Raw genomic sequence first — 22,674 nt, 5'->3', positions numbered from 1 at the left:
GAGGGGAAATTTTGAAAATATTTTTTGATGTTAGTATATATGTATGTGTGTGCATGACATATTTATCATTATGGTTATTTATACACCATTTTGAACATAAAAAATTCCTGGATGAAAAAAGTGGATTACCTACTCATGGCTAAAATCGAACCAAACATAAATCATCTTAGGGAAGAAAGTGTTACCCTTAAAGAGTTCACACATAACTAGAGTCATCTACAATCATGACTATAAACTATTAATTTCATTTGTAGCGAAAACATATATGAAAAGTAAATACGAACACATTATACGTGAATTTTTAATACATGAACAATTTAAAAATATAATGATATATTCAATAAATTTCTTAATGGGACAAATAAAAATATTTGTCTAAAGAAACACTGCAAAAGAATATGGATGCAACTATCATCAAGGGTTAGCTCAATTGGTCGAGTTGCCATCATTAAAGAACCCTTTTTATTGAGAGGTTCCAGATCCCTATAATACTAGTGTAACCCCTTACTATTATTAGTGCAACCCCCTTATTATATTGTTGTTCCCATGTAGTACCCATATTGTTATTATCGTTCCCCATAGAAGCCCACTATTGTTATTTTTGTGCCCTTACATTATTATTTTTATGTCGGTTCTGATTATATTATGAAGCCCTAGACTCTTATATACTGAAAGGAGGTCTTGTCATTTGTATCATCAAAGAATTGTTCATTTTTGTGATGTAAAGTAGGTTTCCCCCTCGAGGAGGTTGATTTATAAGATGTTCAGCTATCTTTTCTATCTTTTTGTGAGCAGGTTTCATAACATTTGGTATTAGAGCTTTGGATTATAGGGCTTCACTACTCCAAATAGGTCATCATGGAATTTTCGCTATAACTTTCTTCTATGACGTTTCAAAAGCTGAAAACCAAACCCATGTGAGATGAAATCTCACTAAACCTCGGGTCCAAATTTCAGATCTTGTCTCACTATATTTTTGTAGGTATGATCTGAGGAGGTTAGGGTTTTTGCACGCTCTAGAATTTCATCTAAAACAAGTCATCGTCGGATTTTTGCTATAACATTTTCGATACAAAGTTTCAGAAGCTAAACAACAAACCCATTTGAGAAGAAATTGGTCTGAACCTTGGATCCAAATTTCAGATCTTGTCTCACTATATTTTAGGATATATGATTCGAGGAATTTAGGGTTTTTGTAGACTCCCATATTAGATCCTAAATAGGTGACCTTTGGAAAATCGTCATAACTTTCTATCTGAGCATCAGATTGAAATTTCGTCAGAGGTTACAAAAATAGAATGGACTATTGTTTGTTTTGGTATAACTTTGAGAACCTAAGGTTGAAATAGTGACCCGTGCCATGTCATACAACTTAACTCTATTGACTTAGTCTATAATTAGGTCATCACAAGAGATTGGGAATAAATATTTCTTTTGGAATCCAATTGTGATCAGAATTACAGACCAAAATTTTGTAACTTAAACATCTGAAATTACAGACTTATAGTTGTTTCAAATTTGAGCTCCTAAAATCAAGATAAAACAAGATGAAGAAGTTTGATGGCAAGGATCCAGTAAATTGGATACTACAAATGGAGAAATATTTTGATCTACATGGGGTACCACTGTTATAAGAGGTACGTATTGCATCTAATTATTTAGAACCAAACCAACTTTTATGGTATAAAAGGCTTTTTTCTCATAAGCCACTTGTCACATGGTCAATTTTCACGGAGGACATGATAGCACATTATGGAGATACAAAGAGAGACACCTTCTTTAACCAATTGATAAATCTCGAACAAAAGGGTTCAATGGTAGAACACATTGAGGACTTTCAAAAATTTAATATAAGGGTAAATGATACACTAGAGAAGCAAAAGCTAAATATCTTTATCTATGCCATGGAGGCTGATATCAATGGTATGAAAGAATATTAGAAGAAAGGCATGGAATATTTGAAGAAAGACATGGAAGGTTTGAAGGAAGGTGGGACAAAACTATTACAAGAAAGGCCTCCTAAAGACAAAAAGGATCAAGAAACGTCAAAAGAAGAGCATATAAACCAGAAAACCAAACCTAGAGAAAGAACAAATGAATCTGACAATATCTTGTATTGCAATGGTAAGAATTACAACTCCTCAAAAGATAGAAGGACATATCAAGAAGAAGAAGGTTCATGCAGTGAAATATCATGAAGAAAAGTATCAAGAAACATCAAAAGGAAACGATACTCACCAAGAAAAAACCCTAGAGAAATAAGAAATGAATCCAACCATTTCTTGTATTGCGTTGGTCAAAATTACCACTCAAACTATAAAGATAGAAGGACTTACCAAGAAGAAAAAGGTAATAATGTTAATTGATTCGGGTAGTACCCGTAATTTTATTCATTGTAAGATAACCAAGGAACTGAATTTCTTCCTACATCCAGAACCAGAGTGTCAAGTGACGGTTGTAAGGGGAGGAACCATAAGTTGCTCTGCAAAGTTCCATAATATCAAACTATCCATGTAAGAATATGTATTGAATAGCCCAATGCTTTCCATTCCAATGAGTGGTGTTGATGTTGTACTAGGAGTCCAATGGCTACAATCCTTGGGTAGAATAGCTTTTAATTTTCAAAAACTTTTCATGAAATTTTCTTTAGAAGGAAAGGAATTTGAATTAAGGGGTATCACAGGTAAACCAGGAAAGATAACCAACTCTAACGGACTAACAAAGCTTCTAAAGAAAGAAAAAACAAGCATAATTGCACAATTATGTTTTCTAATGGTTTCCACATCGAAATAATCTATTTCACCATATCTCCAAAAGGTCTTAGACAATCATTGCATGGTATTTGACACTCCCAAAGGTCTCCCACGAATTCATGATCATGATCACGCTATTCATTTGATTCAAGGAAGTGTTCCTCCAAACATCAAGCCTTATAGTTATCCATATGCCCAAAGGAGTGAAATTGATCACATGGTTGCAGAAATGGTAGAGGTTGGTATAATTATCCAACTACTTCAATAAACAAAGAAAGGAATGAATGGAAGAATGGCGAAGAAGGGTGGGAACTCATTCGAAAGTTGCCGAAGATCCCAGTTCCAAAAAAATTTCCAGAACATGATAGGAAGGAAAAATCATATTGGAACCTCAAGCATTCACATAATAGAGAAGTCAACAACTATGAAATTGATAAATTTCAAAATATCTCATCAAGTGGAAGTACTTACCCACTGAAGATTCTACATGGAAGGATGATAATTTTATATAGAAGCATCCAGAACTACCCAAGCATTGAGAACAACACTTTTTGAAGGAGAGGGGCATGTTAGGTCCCTATACTACTATTGTAACCCCTTAATATTATTAGTGCAACCCCCTTATTACATTGTTCTGCCCATGTGGTACCAATATTGTTATTATTGTGCCCACAAAATCCCACTGTTGTTATTGTTGTGCCCTTAAATTATTATTTTTATGTCGGATCTAATTGTATTATGACCCCTTAGGCTCCTATATATAGAAAGGAGGTCTCGTCATTCATATCATCGAATAATTGTTCATTTGTGTAATGTAAAGGAGGTTCCCCTTTAAGAGGCTGATTTCTAAGGTGTTTATATATTTTTTCTATCTTCTTGTGAGCTAGTTTCATAACAAGAGGCCATAGGTTTTATTTTCTAGACACTTTCAGGGTTAGACTCTATGGTTGGGTGGATTTGCCAAATAAAAATATTCTGTTGACTTAGCAATCGCTAATCTCCAGGGTACATGAACAACATAGGGAAAAAAAGGATTTCGATGCAACAAGACCATTTATGATTGGTCTCTTCCTTCTTTTGAAAACCAAAACAAGCCAACATTCTTACACATAAAAACATGCATTGGTAGATGTTGTTTATTTTGTCTATAATCATTAATTAATTGACATGGCACTGAGAAACAATGTTGTGATAATATGGAGCTAGACAACAGTGACACCATAATATTAAGGAACATGATTGGATTTTACTAGGCCCAACAAATTCTGAGAACATCCATCAAAATTTAACATTTGTAATAGCATGCATTGTGCAATAATTTACTAGCCACAATAGATTCTCATCATTTTCATCCATGTTTTATAGTTGAAACAACATGTGAAACTTGGAAACTAGATTCCTTTAATACTCACCATCTTCATAGAAAACTTGGAAACTCGATTCTTTTAATACTCACCATATTCATAAAAAATGGAATTACAAATGATGAGAAACTACTCCAATATATTCAAAGACAAAGCATCTACCGAAAAAGATAGAAACAAATCATGAGAATTTGTTTTTCTTTACCAAACGAAAACATTGCAAACAATATAAGACAAACTCATAAAATCATGCATTAGCTTCTTTGTTGATTATCCCATGGTTAATTGTTAAAGATACAAGCTTCAAATTTCCCTCTTATTGTGGATCTAGGTTAATGTTGTAAAAGAAAAATTATAAAACCCAAAAAGGGTAACATTTAAAAAATAGGCAACAAACATAACACTCTACCCTTTACTATGATGTATATCTCATTTAATCATAGTGGAAAAAGGTTGTTGTTACAACATAATGTTTTAATGAATGTATGGCCATAATTTATGTTGCAATAAAAATGACAGGAACTTAAGAAGAAATTATAACCACCATAAAACTTTGAAGAAAAAACTTACACACATAAATTTATCACATATCCAAACTACTGAAATAGGATTGAATTTAGTATTTAACCAAGCTCTATAAATAAGACAAAGCATGTGTTACTCTCTAACCATCACAAAAAGAACAATTTTGGTTTTTTTTTTTAAAGGATAGATGATGAAAAAATAAACAACGAAAGATATACAAAAGTATATCACTAACTCTTGATATGGTTTAAAATCATAACTCCCCAATAAACAATTTTCTTTGATATGGAGGCTTGAAAGTCAACTCATTCAAACCTCCTCGCTTCACTAATCCATCCCTATCTACATCCCTCATTGCATCAGAAGATCCAGAAACCATCTAGTGAATAAAACCAGTAATCAAGCATGTGCCGATAATTCCTCCATGATATTGATCCCCTAGAATCTCCTTGTAGACACACCCTTCAAGAAAGAGTTCAAGAGTATGATTCCATAAGACCTAATAGCCATGAATGGGTATTTAGGAAAAAAAAGGTACATGGTAGGTTGACACCATTCCACTAGGCCATATGGTCAAGGGACATGGTAGCATGCCCCCATAATGGCTTAATGTATGTCTTCACTTAAACAAATGGGGGAAATCCCCACTCGACCATTCAACACCCAATATATGTTGTAATTCATTTGTGCTAGTTATTTATTGATGGTTTCCATTGCATGCCAATGAATCCTTGCAGTATCGGTGTATTATTGGCTTCCCTTTTTCACTAGTTCATACTAAAGTAGATAATTATGGATGTTTTAACTGGGGGTTTTGAGGAGGTCACTGACATCAAATCTTAGCTTCATCCTTCACATTATTATCTTTCGTATGATCCTATTCACTACAAGGTATTTTGCCAAACTCATGGATTGGAGGAACAACTTTGGGTATCTGATCATCGTAGAGGACCTATATCTAGCTCTTCAAAGATTTCAAATTTACTTAGGTAAATTCTTGAAGAGTATTTTATATTCTAGCTCTCTTTTCTTCAAGCCCAAGGCTTAGTTTTTTAGTCTAGAAATGCTAGCAAGATGGATCATTTTCCCCAATCACACCAGCCTTTTCCATTAACACCAATTGGTGGGGATCAATTTTTGTGATCAAGGCAAGCCTTGGAGAAGGGCTTCGAAGCTAGCTTTTCTACCAGCCACCTATTGTTCATGGAGTTAACTCTCCTAATATACATTGCTACGGTTACTCTTTGCACAGTTTGACTTCGCTATATCTTCTATTCAATTTTATTTTATTATGATATTTTATGTTATGTCTATTTGTTACTTAGGTGTTCAGATAAATCAAAACTATTGTCTCCCTCACAACTTTTTGGTGTTAGGGGACCTTTTGTTTGTGAAATTCTTTTAACTTCATCTTGTAGGTGGCCCCTTCATTCATACCTAGAAAGGTCCAACTATTCTAGCTAGAGACATTCTAGGTCAGCATGATCACTTTCGTTTTGGTGATACTTATTATTAGTAATTGCAGATGCCCCGAAAATCGTTGCAACAACATTGGGGGATAACCACCCGGTCCGGACCTTAGTACAACTCCTTTTCCGTTTGGAATGGTGGCTCCGACTGGGGATAATGGGACCAGTTTCCTAATAATGGATAAACGGGATGAATGGATGATTGTTTAACTAATCTAATGATAGGCGAATAACTTAATCTATTGACAGAATAAAATAACTACTACTAATCCCGGGAATGGTTATATCTCTCTAAGTGTAGTGCTTGATGATCTATGTTTTCAAACAGGCATATAGATGACTCCATCTGACAGACATGGATATTATTTTATTCAAGATTACTGTGCCTAAATAGTTAAGAAAAGAGATTAAAGCGATATTACTACACTCATGATTTATATCATCGACACATACATGATTAAAAGAAAAGCATACCATAAAACATCCAATAGTGGAAGGAATATAGAACTGCTGTTAAAGCACATGCATATAATCAATAATAGCAAGGATAATCAAATAACAATTCACATGAAAGGAATGAATTCAGACATAGATAGAAATACCATATGAGCTGCTTTGACACTCCCAATATCAATCGCTACTTGTAATTCTTCCTTCAATGCAGAAACATTTTCCATACAAAGACAATAGTGCACAATTGCATAAAAAGCTTCCTTATCGAATTAAGAACAACTGGTCCAGTTTCATAAAAGAATATGACTGAAGCACAATAGTGCAACTTCAGCCTTTAAGTCAGGTACAAAACTTTACGACCCTTTCCAAAACAATGAAAGGGTCTATAAATACTTAATTAATCTACCTATCTATAAAACAAAAATCCTACTTAATTGGTATCAATAAATTTTGATCCTATTTTCCTCAGCGATCTGGCAATCGGCGGCATGATTCATCAAGTAGGCTGCTTGCCTTTAAATCTGAGCTGACTTATCGCAAGCATTGGCTCTACTTCAGGTGGTTTGTTGAGGCGCGAGCTGAGCTGGGCGGCATAGGTGGCATCCTGAATATCGGGGATAATATACCCGATTGCATCCGTTAGGCACTTGAGGGCGGCTCTCTGTGTGTGCGGCTTTACCAGGAAGAACCAATAGGTGTCCCAGGTTAAACTGTTAATCCCAGCGATTAACCTCCCCTTTTCTTCTAGATCTGGATAACATGATTGCTCCAATGTTTTCATTGTTGTCAACTTTCCTGGTGTACATTGGGAAATCATGTTTGATAAGTAGAGAGTGTTATTGACCAATTCAACTAAATTGCTAGAAGTTGATTTACATCTTGAAATCGCCCTCTCTGCTTTCATTAACTGGGACTGCCATTCTGTGAAGAGTATATCTTTGTGTGATTCTAAGATCCTGGGTAAATTGGCCGCTTGTCCTTGGTCAGAATCTTGCCAATCGAGAAATGCAACTATCGTTTCTTCAGCTTGATCTAATTCAGTCCTGGCCTTGTCTACTTGCTTACCTATGGATGCTGTTAATTCACATAATGGCTCTGCCTGGGCGATTTGTTGACACAGAAGCTTTATTTGAGATATTAATGCAGTATTTATTTGTAATGCTTCTATTCTAAATTCAGCCACTTGTGGAACGCCCTTTGTTTTCTCTAGCTGTGATGATAATTGAGCAATTTGCTCATCTTTTGTTTTCACCATTTGCTCGCTCGCTGCTTTCAATTGTGCCGATGCCTCTGATAAATCTTTCTGTTTCTGGATTGCGCTTTGGTCAAGCCTTTGTTTTTCTGTCTGCAATTGTTGTGTTAGTTGACTGTTCACTTGCTGCTGCGTCAACAATTGCTGCTCTGCCTGCTCTGCTTTCTGCTTTGCTTCAGTTAACTGTAATGAGAAAATCTCATGATCCTTTGTTTTCAATAAAAGGCTTACCTCCAATACCTTGTCTATCGTCGCTGCCGAATAAGCTCCTGCATACTGTGACAGTGTTGTCAGGTCATCGGAGGGGTCAAATTCCTCCTTCCAAACTACATTGCCCGTGACAGTTTGCTCTGGGAAAAGGGAAGGTTGATCAGTCCTTCTTCTTTTCCTTTGTCGTTTAACCACCGCTTTATGCCTTGGGCTGTAGAAAACATCCAGGGGAGGAATATCTTCTACCTGCAGAATGATTTGGTCGGAGGGGTCCTTTGGTATTACCTCTACCTCTTTAGAAATGGGTGGGCCGCTGGTTCCACTTAGAACCTGTGGTGAAGTGATATCCTGTGTATCCGTTACCTTTGAAGTGTCTGTGTCCTTTGAGCATTCCAAACCACTGATAATGGAATCAAATTGCTTCCATTCCTGGAGCAATTTAGGGTCAATATGAGTATCTATATTGACATCAATGGTGGTTTGTTTTTCCTTTTCAGCTTGGGTCTCCTTCCGCACTTTTTCCTGCTCTCTCTTCTGCCTTTCCTCCTGTTCTCTCTTCTGCTTTTCTTCTTTTTCTCTCCTCTGCTTTCCCTCCTGTTCTTTCTTCTGCTTTTCCTCCTGTTCTTTCTCTCTTCTCTGCTTTTCCTCTTTTTCTTTTCTCTGTTTTTCTTCTTTCTCTCTTCTCTGCTTTTCCTCCTATTCTTTCTTCCGATTTTCCTCGTGTGGCTTCTCTTGTTCTTCCGTTATAACTGGAGGTTCCTTTGACTATTGCCGATCAGGCTCGCTTGACGATGTCGCTGGGGTTGTCGCTAGTAAATCTAGAGGCAGAGTTTGCAACCTCTGTTCTCTAAGTTTATTAAATTCAGTCAACCCTTCATCATTATATTTCACTTTGGCGAATGCTTTAACCTGATTTATTGTTTCAGCTGAAGAGAACAGGTCGTCAAACATATCTTCTTTATGATCAAATTTTGTCAATTTGGCCTGTTCTAGTGCAGTATAGGCAACTTTGTTTGGATCAAACTGCGTATTTGGGAGAGTTGCCAGAGTTAATGATTTAATCTTCGTGGCTTCCTTTTCTGCATGTTTGAGATCATGCAGAGTATAGACACCACATCTCAATGGAAAAGAGGGCCAGCCCTGCTTCTTATTTTTCTTGAGAGTCTGTGTAACACTCTCAGCCATAATCTGGTAAGAGATTTCTCTTGCCAACAGTTTATCCGGTATGTATAAAGGGAGAACATGAGGTTCGGCTTGGCTACCGAGAACTCTTATATAAGTGAATTTCTCCTCCCCGAACCATCTACCTATTGAGGTTAAATCAATTCCGGCTTGATAAGAAATCTTTGGAGCGGGTTTATCAAAAATAGAATAATAAAAAGGTAACATAAAGCCATTGCAGACTTGGTACAAATGGTGCTTATAAGAGGATTTCCATAACTTTTGATGGTATATGTGAATAGGCATGGGGTCTTGTGGTTTCCACCTCCAGCTGAGCACGGGAAATTCATAATTGAAACACGATGTATCTAAAATATATGCATTGTAATAGAATGGGGGGATTATCCTTTCAGAGATGTGAGTCTTACTCCTAAATTCAAGAAGAGCTGTGGCTATTTTATCTGAGAGAATAGTGGCCCAATCCATTATTACACTGTTGCATGCTACTTCCATTAGGGGAACCATTTCTATAGTGAAATTAGCAGAGTCGTGCAATCCTCATAATCTACACATCATTATTCCAGCGTAGCAATAAGGATAAGCTAGGGAATCAACCGAGTACTTACCGGAAGATTCATGTTTGTGCTTTGCCCAATTCTGTCTCCAATCCCGGATGGGTTCGGATTCAACTTCGTTCTCGTTTGAGAATTTTTCTAGGAACGCCTTATTGTATATCTTCTCTGGCTCAGGCAAATGATACATTTGCCTTAGATCATCCGCCCTGAATGACCCGAAAATTCTCCCGTCTCTGGTGCTGAAGGTTCTATCCAGGATTGGGATTTCTTCAATTGCCCACCGCACTACATCTGTGTATGGGAGAATTTGTTCCCTGGCTGCTATCCGGTGAAGGAAGGAGTCAGCTAAATCCTTAAGAGTACCCTCAGATTTCCGAGTTAAATCTACAGTGGCTTGTACTATTGTTGCTGCTGGTTCTTTGGCTTCAATCAAGTTGTAGGTACCTTGCCAAGTAGTTATGACGAGACCCGAACATGTAGTATCAGATATCAATCCCTTCCTTTTGTCAGTGACAGTTTGTCCTGCAGCTGGCGCAGCGGAAGCGTCTGTGGTCTTCTTGGATTTCTTCCCCATTTTACTTGAGCTTTCCCCTTTGGATGAATTCTGCACAGAGGCGAAAATAAACGTAACACAGAGAAATGGCAATGAAAACTTCAAAGTGATGAGATATATTGACTGATGCGTAATAAGGGATTAGCTTTCAAAATGGGCGCAGATACAATCCATGGGAGGATTTTAGGACTTACGATCACATTAAATGGCCGTTTAAAACCTGCCAATCTTAAATGCCCATTATATCATTAATCGGCCGGATGACCCGTTCAAGCATGCTATGGATGTTTTGGCGGTTGGGCGCAGGTGCATCATTGCTTAACAGATTAAGCTTTAAATATGATTTGATCATAATATCCCTCCATTTAACGGCTTTTTTGAAAACTGCGCTTTATCGCAATCGGCCATCGGGGAGAGCTTTAACCTCTTGTATTGACACCATTTAAAACCCCCGATCGCCGATAGCCAATACCGCACCGCGTCGGGAGAATAGGGATTATATATGACATGGACAACATATCGCCGATTTGCCAATTGTGATATCGCATCGCATCGGGCTGCATCACCTGGGCGCCTTAACAATGTGCATAGGATATTGCCGGTTGCCGATTGCGATATCGCATCGCATCGGGGTGAAAGGCTTGGGGCGCTTGAAGACTGCGTATAGAGTATCGCCGATAGCCCATAGCGATATCGCATCGGCGGAAACCAATATGTCACTTATTTGTGTTCTCTATGTCATTGCGATATGCGATCTTGCGATCGCTTTATCGCAATGATAAAAGATTGTTTTATTTGATCAAAATGGGTTTTTCAAAAGGTTTTTATATAATGTTTTCATTTGGTTATCGGACCTTTTTGAACAATACAATATTGATACCAATTAACTTCTAAAGGGACCCATTTCATATGATAATTTTATAAATAAAAATGATATGAAATGGGGGGTTGTTGTAGAGCACAACAATTGGCGATTCGCTGGAAGAACCAGTTATCTCTGAAAAGCATAGAAGTACTTAAACTTTTTCAAAATAGAGTTCTAATCAAAGGGGAAAATTCTAATATAACTAGATATATATGCATTCCAAGTAAAATGAATCTATTTTTTCCTAATTTCATCTATTTTTTAAGAAAATAGATACATTCCAAGTTTTAAATAGGCCTATATTGGCTTATAATGATAAAACAGAAAACTTTTCCAAATCAGCTTTTATAGTGAACTCTTTTGTCATAGGTAGAGCCTCTGCTGCCAGCAAACGTTTATACTTTCGACAGGGATACCTTCTAACCATGCTATTGTCCATTGTTCCATCCAATTAAGAGTGTGATTAACAGAATGAATTCAAAACATGTTTTCATATTTTGTATTTCATTTCCTTTTTCTGTTATTGATAAGATAAAAAGCCATTGTCCTGGTTTGGTGGCCAGCTATTGACAATGCCATTCACTGGTAGTAATTTAACTGAACACGCTGGCTCGTGATGAGACCCCTTGTCTTATAATTCTAACCCATTACCCTGTTTTGGTATGCAACATTGGTAATGTCGGTTAAACTATTTCCCTATGAACATGGTAAGCAGGCTTGTAATAAGACCTCTTATCTTTAATATCAGATATTTTAGAATTACACTCTGAGTAATCATAAACTTTAGTGAATGGGATGAACAATCTTCTCCTTAAGAGTAAATGGATGACAGGGTAAGAGTTGAAGATGCTGAAATTGGATTAGCTTCTATCTTGATATTGATAACCTTTTGAGACCAATTTGAAAACAGAAAATGATTTACAATACTTCTAAACTTTGAGAGGAGTTCACAAAACTTGAAATGTGGTTTCAGAATACAATGATACCTAATTTCCTAGAAATTATCTCTTTTGGTTGTGAGCTCTATTATTTAAAAGCAAATATCCATACTACTTCTGTGGGACAACTTTTCAAACGCAGCAAAGGTCAATAGAAGATACCTTACAACATTATTTTCCAAACAAAATCCTACAAACTACAAAACTCTATCAAACTAAAAGGAGAAGGGGTTACCTCCTCAATTAAAGAATTTCTTCAAGATAAGGCCATTAACAGGGAGAGAATCTCTCAAACCTGATAAGTCTTGCAATATAAAGGTCGAATGGCCTATCTTTTCACAGATCTGAAATGGTCCAAGCCACATCTTCTAGAACTTGGTGTGTTTACCCTTGTCCTCATGGGCTTTGTCCCATTTCAGAACTAAATCACCGACTTGGAATTGTTTTGAACCGGATGAAACTGAATCAAAAGCTGCTTTGATGATTTGCTGATGTTTGGCATGAGTAACCTTGGCTTTTTCTCTTTCTTCTTCTAGTTTTAGAATTTGATCATGTCTAAGTTGAATAGAAGAAGAAGGAGTTTCCTCAATGAACTGTACTAGGGCTAAAGAAGGAAGGACCAGATTTGTGGGTAGTACTGCTTCTTTTCCATACACAAGATTGAACGAAGAAGATCCTATAGAATCTTTCTGTGTTATCCTATCAGCCCATAATGCAAACATTAAGGATTTGTGCCAGCTTTTATGATTCTGTTTGATAGTTCGCTTAATGATTTTGATCAGATTTTTATTAGTAGACTCTGCTAAACCATTACCCTGGGGATAGTAATTAGCAGAATATTTTAATTTAAATCCTCTTTTAATAGCGAAATCAAACATAGCATTGCCTGAGAAATAGGATGCATTATCAAAAACAAGAGCATTTGGGACACCAAACCTAGTAATGATGAATTGGTCTATGAATTCAATGATTCCTTCAGAATCTGCTGTCTTCAAAGGAATTGCCTCAACCCACTTAGTAAAATAATCGGTAGTAGTAAGGATATACTTATGCTGTTTGGAAGAAGGTGTAGTAATCTCCCCAATGATGTCCAATCCCCATTGCTCAAATGGTTGTTCAATGTTGACTCGTTGCAGAGGGAAAGATGGTTTTCGTTGTCTTCCACTAGAAGTTTGACAATTGCGGCATTTCCTTACATACTCGTGGGCATCTATAAACAGAGTTGGCCAATAGTATCTAGCATGAATAATTTTGTGAGCTGTTGTGTCAGCTCCAAAATGTCCTCCTGCTGGTCCATCATGTAACTCCTGCAAAACCTTTTGTGCTTCAGGTTTCTCAAGGCATCTTAATAAGATTGAATCATAATTCTATCTAAAAAGCACATCATCAATAATTGTGAAATTTTTCGCTTTTAACCTTATGGCCCTTTTGTTTTTGTAAGACAGGTTAGGAGGTGCATATCCATTTTTCAAATAAAATATTAAATCTGCATATTGTGACTCAGAATCAGTAATACTTATCTGATTGATTTCTTCAGTTTGATCTGTATCACCTGATTCTGGGATGTTGGATGCTCCTGCCAATAACCTGCAAAAACCTTGGCCCCTAACAATCTTTGTTGGCCTAATTTCTAAGTCATATTCTTGAAGCGTTGTGACCCAATTTGCCCTTTTTTCACCCAGTTCTTTTTGGATTAATAGTTGCCCAACTGCAGGGAAAGGAACTACAACTTTTGTGTGGGTTTTCAAAAGGAAGGGTCTATAATGTTTGACTGCTTTAAATACAGCAAAGGCTTGTTTTTCTACTTCAGAGTAATTCAATTCGGCACCCTGAAGATTTGAACTAAAGAACGAAATGGGTGCTTCCAAATTGTGATCGTTGAGCTGCGTGAGTACTGCTGCATAAGACGAGGTGGAGGCGATAGTGTATAATGTAAAATGATTAGAAAAATTGGGAGTATTTAAGGCTGGGGCATTGATTATTGATTACTTGATTAGATCAAAAGCTTCTTTTTCTGCTGATCCTCACTTAAAGACTAAAGTTTTGTTAATCATTGTTTGAAGTGGCAAAATAATTTGAGAAAAATCTGGAACAAATCTTTTAACAAAATTGATTTGGCCTAAAAATGACTGCATCGATTTTTTATTGTGTGGGAAAGGGATTTCAGAGATTTGTTTGATCCGATCAGGATTAATATAAATTCCATCTTTAGATGCAATAAAGCCTAAGAGCTTTCCTTGGTCAAGAGCGAAGAAAGATTTTTTAGGGTTAAGAGAAATACCATATCTTTTGCAGCGTTGAAAGATTTGACTTAAGTCATGCAAATGATTAGACCTCTCTTTAGAGAATACAGTAATATCATCTAGATAGACGACCACTGTTCTATTAATCAACCCTTTAAAAGTTGTATCCATCACTCTTTGGAATGTTGCTCCTACATTAATAAGTCGAAAGGGCATTTTCTGATATGCATATGTTCCCCATTTGGTTCTGAATGTGATTTTAAGCTGGTCATCGGGATGGAGCAAAACTTGGTTATATCTTGAGAAACCATCTAAAAAAGACATTAATTCAGAGCTTGCTACTGATTGAAGTATTTGCTCCATAGTAGGTAATGGGAAATTGTCTTTCAAGCTCGCTTTGTTCAAATTTCTGAAATCAATACAAATACGAATGTCGCCATTTTTCTTTCTGACTGGCACCATATTAGAGACCTAGTTTGAGTGTTGGACAGGAAAAATAATCTTGGCTTTCAAGAGTTTGTTAAGTTCCGATTTTATCTGGCTCTCTAAGTTTGGATGTATTTTTCTTAACTTCTGTTGAATCGGTTTCTGATCGGGAAGCATTGGAATGGTATGCTGGATAATGGATGTATCATATGTCTTCAAATCATCGTATTTCCAAGCAAAGACCTCTTTATTTTTCCTTAACAGTCTAATGAATGCCTCCTTCCCTTCCAAGGAAAGTCCTAGTCCTAAGTTAATGTTTTGAAGACTTTTCTCGGTGCCAAGATTTATCAATTCAAACCTAAGGGTAGAACTTTGGAGCTTTGCATTAGTTACAGGTTTAAACCTGTCTTTGATATCATAAAGATCCTCGAGCTTTACCACTAGCTTAGGGATTGAATTTTCCTGAGGCGTTTCTTTCATTTGTAGATCATGGTCATTTTCCTCAATAATTTGATCGTCATAGGACTTTTCAGAAGTTAGAAATTGTAAAATATCCTCATCATGGTTGAATACTCTCCAATTAGTGACATTGTCAGGAATTGAGGGCCTAAAAAGAAATTCTACGGAAAATCTATTTGGGTTGTAGTGTTCAGAAGGTAGGAGCTTGGAAGCTACATTGGCTAGAAGATCGGCTGCCGAGTTTTGAGACCTAGGGATGGAGGAAATGTTGAATGCGGAAAAGTGCGAGGTAAGTTCTTGTACTAGCGATTGATAATGCTTGAGGTGATTTTAAAGACAATGGATTGCATTCCTCACCTGTTTAACAATAATTTCAGAATCGCTGAATACTTTTAGATATTGCACTTTAAGGCTGATTGCTTTATATAGTCCCTGGACTAAGGCTTCATATTCATCTGTATTGTTAGTGCATTCAGATTCTAGGCTACAGGACAGCTTTGTCTTTTCTCCTTGTGGACTAACCAAAATACATCCTGCTCCTAAGCCCTCACTAGACTTGGACCCATCGAAATATAAAGACCAAAATAAAGAAGTATTGACAATTGTATTTACAATTTTCTCAGTATCATTGAAACATCTTGATCGATCTGTTTGTGAAAAAATTTCGATCTGGGATGTAGAGTGGTTTACTGAGAACGGAGAGGGTTGGGCAACGAAGTTGCCAAAGAATGACTCTGATGAATAATTTCCCAAAATGTTGTTGTTGAATGCTACCGGCTGGTTTTCTTGTTCGAATTCTGTAACTGTATGGGTCATATGTTTTTCCCTATCGATCCTTATTTGATTTGGCTTACCCCTGTAGGGAAGCCACATATGTGACCAATCAGTGGAGATATACCCATGGAATTTCTTAGACCAATCCCTACTCAAGATTAAACCGTAAAATTCAGGTATATCGGCTATTAGAATATCAATCCTCTATACTATTCTGGGATCAGCAGATAACCTAATAGTTACAGAATTAATTTCTCCTAAAACCTGTACTTTGGTCCTGTCCAACTGTACAATATGAATAGCAGACTTCTGGGGTTCAATGTTCAGTTTGGAACAAACTGAAGCTGGCATTATGTTAGAAGATGCCCCTGAGTCAATCAAACAGTTGTGCAGGTTTCTGTTATAGATCTCATAGGTTAGAAGGAAAGGTGGAGTATGAGAATTAGATCTATCTCCAATCAGAACTGAATCGGTAGCTTCAACCATACCGGGAGGAGGTTGGCCTGAATCATTAGCAGCTTTAGCACTGGGAAGAGGTGTAGAGGGAACAACATTCAATTCTTTGAGAAGCAATTTCTGCTGATGTTTTAATTTACTAAGTTCAAACATAGTAATGTTTGCTTTAGTTTTCTTCATGTCATCAACAATGTTATACTCCATTGAATCGGATACCACTAATGTTTTAGATGTTGAAGGAGTATTAGAAGTTGAAGGCTGGTTTTGGAGAACTACTGTAGGTGATTTCTTTGCAGGTATTTTTTCTTTGGTTGTAGCGGCACCTGCACTCCTTTTCTTTGACGTTACCTGAACAGGTTCAGATGTACTTTTTCTCCTAGTAGTGACTGGGAATGCCTCTTCTTCATTATCGATATCGGAGTTGGGGAGTATAAAATCCTACATTGCATGACATTCTACTACTTCTTCTTCATCATCAGTTGGTGAGATTGTTTCTTCTTCCTCTTCTTCTTCTTGCTCTGAATCTGCATTAGATATGAAATTTGGTGGCTTTGATTCATTTCTCTTATAAGTCCTAAAGGGTCTTTTGGTTGAGGTTTCAGATACCTGTTTTTTTATTTCAACCATTTCATTTGATAAAGTTTTTAGGACCTTTTGCAAACCTTCCATGTCATATGGGTCTTTTGGGGTTTTCTTTCTTGAGTCATCTTTAAAAGAGACTTTTTTGGCTTTTCTGTCTTCCAGAGCAGCCTTCTTCTCTAGAGCATTGATACGTTTTTCCACAGCAAGTGCTTCTCTCATGTTTTCAGCTAAGGTAGGTTTCCCAGCCCTGTCTACAAAAATGGCTATATTGGCAGGTAGGGCGGTGATATACCATTCGCTTCGAATTTGTTCACTTGGTTTGGAGGCTGTAGGGATTTTATTCAGGAGTTTATTGAAGCGGGCATTAAATTCCTTAATTGGTTCCCTATGCTCTATTCTCAGATTGGAGAGATCGTTTATTAGGGTAGCCAAAGACTTATCATCTCCATATTTGGTAAGAAACAGCTCTTGACAAGTGTTCCAACTGGTAATGGAACCAGAGGGTAAAGAAAAATACCAGGATCCTGCTGATCCTTGCAAGGTGTAAGGGAAGAGTCTAACAACAACATCTTGTTCTGTTACTCCTTTCAAGTTGACTGCCAACATGAAATTATTAATGTGTTCCTCAGCCTAGGTCCCATCATCTGGATTAAATTTGGGTAGCCATTTTTCAGGAGCATCTGGTAATGGATGCAATGGTGCAGGGATATTGACTGCACCAGGTCTGGTCCATGGATCTGCCATTGTAATAACAGCAGTGGTTGATACTACTGTTGGAATTCCAGATGTCTGGGAAGGAATTAATGTTGAGGAGTGAGCAGATTGGGATGTTGAAGCTCCTAATCCCTGATGAACAACAATATGTAATGGGGAAGTGGATGGTTGACTTTGTAGGAGGGAAGATGCAATGGAGGATGTGGATGAAAGCTCTCCACTGTCAGATCCTTCAGTATATTTCTTCACCTTTTTCCTTTTGGGTAAAGGGAACTCAGTGGGTTCAATACCGAGCTTTTCGCTCTGAAGTCTGGTGAGAGGGTGAGGTAAATTGAACTGCGAAGTCGCACTGCTTTGTGATACCTCAGATTTCTGTGGTGAAATCGAGAAGCTCTGAAGTTTGTGGATAAGATACTGGACTTCAGGCGATTCAAGACTTAATTGTTCTGGAGTATGATGGGCTTGAGCAGTGTTAGTTGATTCCTCTTCTTCTTGTTTGGATACTGGAGAACCAGCATGCGAATGAGAAGTTTGAGGAGATACGGAGGGAGAATTACTCTTAGAATGGCTTATAGATTTTGGTTTATGTGCCATTCACAGTCAGGCCCTCCTTCTAGCACCAAAAATTTTGATGCCCCGAAAATCGTTGCAACAACATTGGGGGATAACCACCCGGTCCGGACCTTAGTACAGCTCCTTTTCCATTTGGAATGGTGGCTCCGACTGGGGATAATGGGACCAGTTTCCCAATAATGGATAAACGGGATGAATGGATAATTGTTTAACTAATCTAATGATAGGCGAATGACTTAATCTATTGATAGAATAAAATAACTACTACTAATCCTGGTAATGGTTATATCTCTCTAAGTGTAGCGCTTGATGATCTATGTTTTCAAACATGTATATAGATGACTCCATCTGACAGACATGGATATTATTTTATTCAAGATTATTGTGCCTAAATAGTTAAGCAAAGCGATTAAAGTGATATTACTACACTCATCATTTATATCATCGACACATACATGATTAAAAGAAAACAATACCATAAAACATCCAATAGTGGAAGGAATATAGAACTGCTGTAAAAGCACATGCATATAATCAATAATAGCAAGGATAATGAAATAACAATTCACATGAAAGGAATGAATTCAGACATAGATAGAAATACCATATGGGCTGCTTTGACACTCCCAATATCAATCGCTACTTGTAATTCTTCCTTCAATGCAGAAACATTTTCCATACAAAGACAATAGTGCACAATTACATAAAAAGCTTCTTTATCGAATTAAGAACAACTGGTCCAGTTTCATAAAAGAATATGACTGAAGCACAATAGTGCAACTTCAGCCTTTAAGTTAGGTACAAAACTTTACGACCCTTTCCAAAACAATGAAAGGGTCTATAAATACTTAATTAATCTACCTATCTATAAAACAGAAATCCTACTTAATTGGTATCAATAAATTTTGATCCTATTTTCCTCAGCGATCTGGAAATCGGCGGCATGATTCATCAAGTAGGCTGCTTGCCTTTAAATCTGAGCTGACTTATCGCAAGCATTGGCTCTACTTCAGGTGGTTTATTGAGGCACGAGCTGAGCTCGGCGGCATAGGTGGCATCCTGAATATTGGGGATAATATACCCGATTACATCCGTTAGGCACTTGAGGGCGGCTCTCTGTGTGTGCGGCTTTACCAGGAAGAACCAATAGGTGTCCCAGGTTAAACTGTTAATCCCAGCGATTAACCTCCCCTTTTCTTCTAGATCTGGATAACATGATTGCTCCAATGTTTTCATTGTTGTCAACTTTCCTGGTGTACATTGGGAAATCATGTTTGATAAGTAGAGAGTGTTATTGACCAATTCAACTAAATTGCTAGAAGTTGATTTACATCTTGAAATCGCCCTCTCTGCTTTCATTAACTGGGACTGCCATTCTGTGAAGAGTATATCTTTGTGTGATTCTAAGATCCTGGGTAAATTGGCTGCTTGTCCTTGGTCAGAATCTTGCCAATCGAGAAATGCAGCTATCGTTTCTTCAGCTTGATCTAATTTAGTCCTGGCCTTGTCTACTTGCTTACCTATGGATGCCGTTAATTCACATAGTGGCTCTGCCTGGGCGATTTGTTGACAGAAAAGCTTAATTTGAGATATTAATGCAGTATTTATTTGTAATGCTTATGTTCTAAATTCAGCCACTTGTGGAACGCCCTTTGTTTTCTCGAGCTGTGATGATAATTAAGCAATTTTCTCATCTTTTGTTTTCACCATTTGCTCACTCGCTGCTTTCAATTGTGCCAATGCCTCTGATAATTCTTTCTGTTTCTGGATTGCACTTTGGTCAATCCTTTGTTTTACTGCCTGCAATTGTTGTGTTAGTTGACTGTTCACTTGCTGCTGCGTCAACAATTGCTGCTCTGCCTGCTTCGCTTTCTGCTTTGCTTTAGTTAACTGTGCCTGTAATGAGAAAATCTCCTAATCCTTTGTTTTCAGTAAAAGGCTTACCTCCGATGCCTTGTCTATCGTCGCTGCCGAATAAGCTCCTGCATACTGTGACAGTTTTGTCAGGTCATCGGAGGGGTCAAATTCCTCCTTCCAAACTACATTGCCCGTGACAGTTTGCTCTGGGAAAAGGGCAGGTTGATCAGTCCTTCTTCTTTTCCTTTGTCGTTTGACCACCGCTTTATGCCTTGGGCTGTAGAAAACATCCAGGGGAGGAATATCTTCTACCTGCAGAATGATTTGGTCGGAGGGGTCCTTTGGTATTACCTCTACCTCTTTAGAAATGGGTGGGCCGTTGGTTCCACTTAGAACCTGTGGTGAAGTGATATCCTGTGTATCTGTTACCTTTGAAGTGTCTGTGTCCTTTGAGCATTCCAAACCACTGATAATGGAATCAAATTGCTTCCATTCCTGGAGCAATTTAGGGTCAATATGAGTATCTATATTGACATCAATGGTGGTTTGTTTTTCCTTTTCAGCTTGGGTCTCCTTCCGCACTTTTTCCTGCTCTCTCTTCTGCCTTTCCTCCGGTTCTCTCTTCTGCTTTTCTTCTTTTTCTCTCCTCTGCTTTCCCTCCTGTTCTTTCTTCTGGTTTTCCTCCTGTTCTTTCTCTCTTCTCTGCTTTTCCTCTTTTTCTTTTCTATGTTTTTCTTCTTTCTCTCTTCACTGCTTTTCCTCCTGTTCTTTCTTCCGATTTTCCTCGTGTGGCTTCTCTTGTTCTTTCGTTATAACTGGAGGTTCCTTTGACTGTTGCCGATCAGGCTTGCTTGACGATGTCGCTGGGGTTGTTGCTAGTAAATCTAGAGGGCATACTTTGCAACCTCTGTTCTCTAAGTTTATTCAATTCAGTCAACCCTTCATCATTATATTTCACTTTGGCGAATGCTTTAACCTGATTTATTGTTTTAGCTGAAGAGAACAGGTCGTCAAACATATCTTCTTTATGATAAAATTTTGTCAATTTGCCCTGTTCTAGTGTAGTATAGGAAACTTTGTTTGGATCAAACTGCCTATTTGGGAGAGTTGCCAGAGTTAATGATTTAATATTTGTGGCTTCCTTTTCTGCATGTTTGAGATCATGCAGAGTATAGACACCACATCTCAAGGGAAAAGAGGGCCAGCCCTGCTTCTTATTTTTCTTGAGAGTCTGTGTAACACTCTCAGCCATAATCTGGTAAGAGATTTCCCTTGCCAATAGTTTATCCGGTATGTATAAAGGGAGAACATGAGGTTCGGCTTGGCTACCGAAAACTCTTATATAAGTGAATTTCTCCTCCCCGAACCATCTACCTATTGAGGTTAAATCAATTCCGGCTTGATAAGAAATCTTTGGAGTGGGTTTATCAAAAATAGAATAATAAACAGGTAACATAAAGCCATTGCAGACTTGGTACAAATGGTGCTTATAAGAGGATTTCCATAACTTCTGATGGTATATGTGAATAGGCATGGGGTCTTGTGGTTTCCACCTCCAGCCGAGCACGGGAAATTCAGAATTGAAACACAATGTATCTAAAATATATGCACTGTAATAGAATGGGGGGATTATCCTTTCAGAGATGCGAGTCTTACTCCTAAAGTCAAGAAGAGCTGTGGCTAGTTTATCTGAGAGAATAGTGGCCCAGTCCATTATTACACTGTTGCATGCTGCTTCCATTAGGGGAACCATTTCTATAGTGAAATTAGCAGAGTCGTGCAATCCCCATAACCTACACATCATTATTCCACCGTAGCAATAAGGAGAAGCTAGGGAATCAACCGAGTACTTACCGGAAGATTCATGTTTATGCTTTGCCGGATTTTGTCTCCAATCCCGGATGGGTTCGGATTCAACTTCATTCTCGTTTGAGAATTTTTCCAGGAACACCTTATTGTATATCTTCTCTGGCTCAGGAAAGTGATACATTTGCCTTAGATCATCCGCCCTGAATGACCCGAAAATTCTCCCGTCTCTGGTGCTGAAGGTTCTATCCAGGATTGGGATTTCTTCAATTGCCCACCGCACTACATCTGTGTATGGGAAAATTTGTTCCCTGGCTTCTATCCGGTGAAGGAAGGAGTCAGCTAAATCCTTAAGAGTACCCTCAGATTTCCGAGTTAAATCTACAGTGGCTTGTACTATTGTTGTTGTTGGTTCTTCGAGTTCAATCAGGTTGTAGGTACCTTGCCAAGTAGTTCTGACGAGACCCGAACATGTAGTATCAGATATCAATCCCTTCTTTTTGTCAGCGACAGTTTGTCCTGCAGCTGGCGTAGCGGAAGTGTCTGTGGTCTTCTTGGATTTCCTCCCCATTTTGCTTGAGCTTTCTCCTTTGGATGAATTCTGCATAGAGGCGAAAATAAACGTAACACAGAGAAATGGCAATGAAAACTTCAAAGTGATGAGAT

The sequence above is a fragment of the Pinus tabuliformis genome, chromosome 2_1, assembly GCF_031772625.1.
Source record: "Pinus tabuliformis cultivar Carrire ecotype Pingquan chromosome 2_1, CPIR1, whole genome shotgun sequence".
Taxonomy (NCBI): Eukaryota; Viridiplantae; Streptophyta; class Pinopsida; order Pinales; family Pinaceae; genus Pinus; species Pinus tabuliformis.
This window is presented reverse-complemented; position numbering follows the sequence as displayed.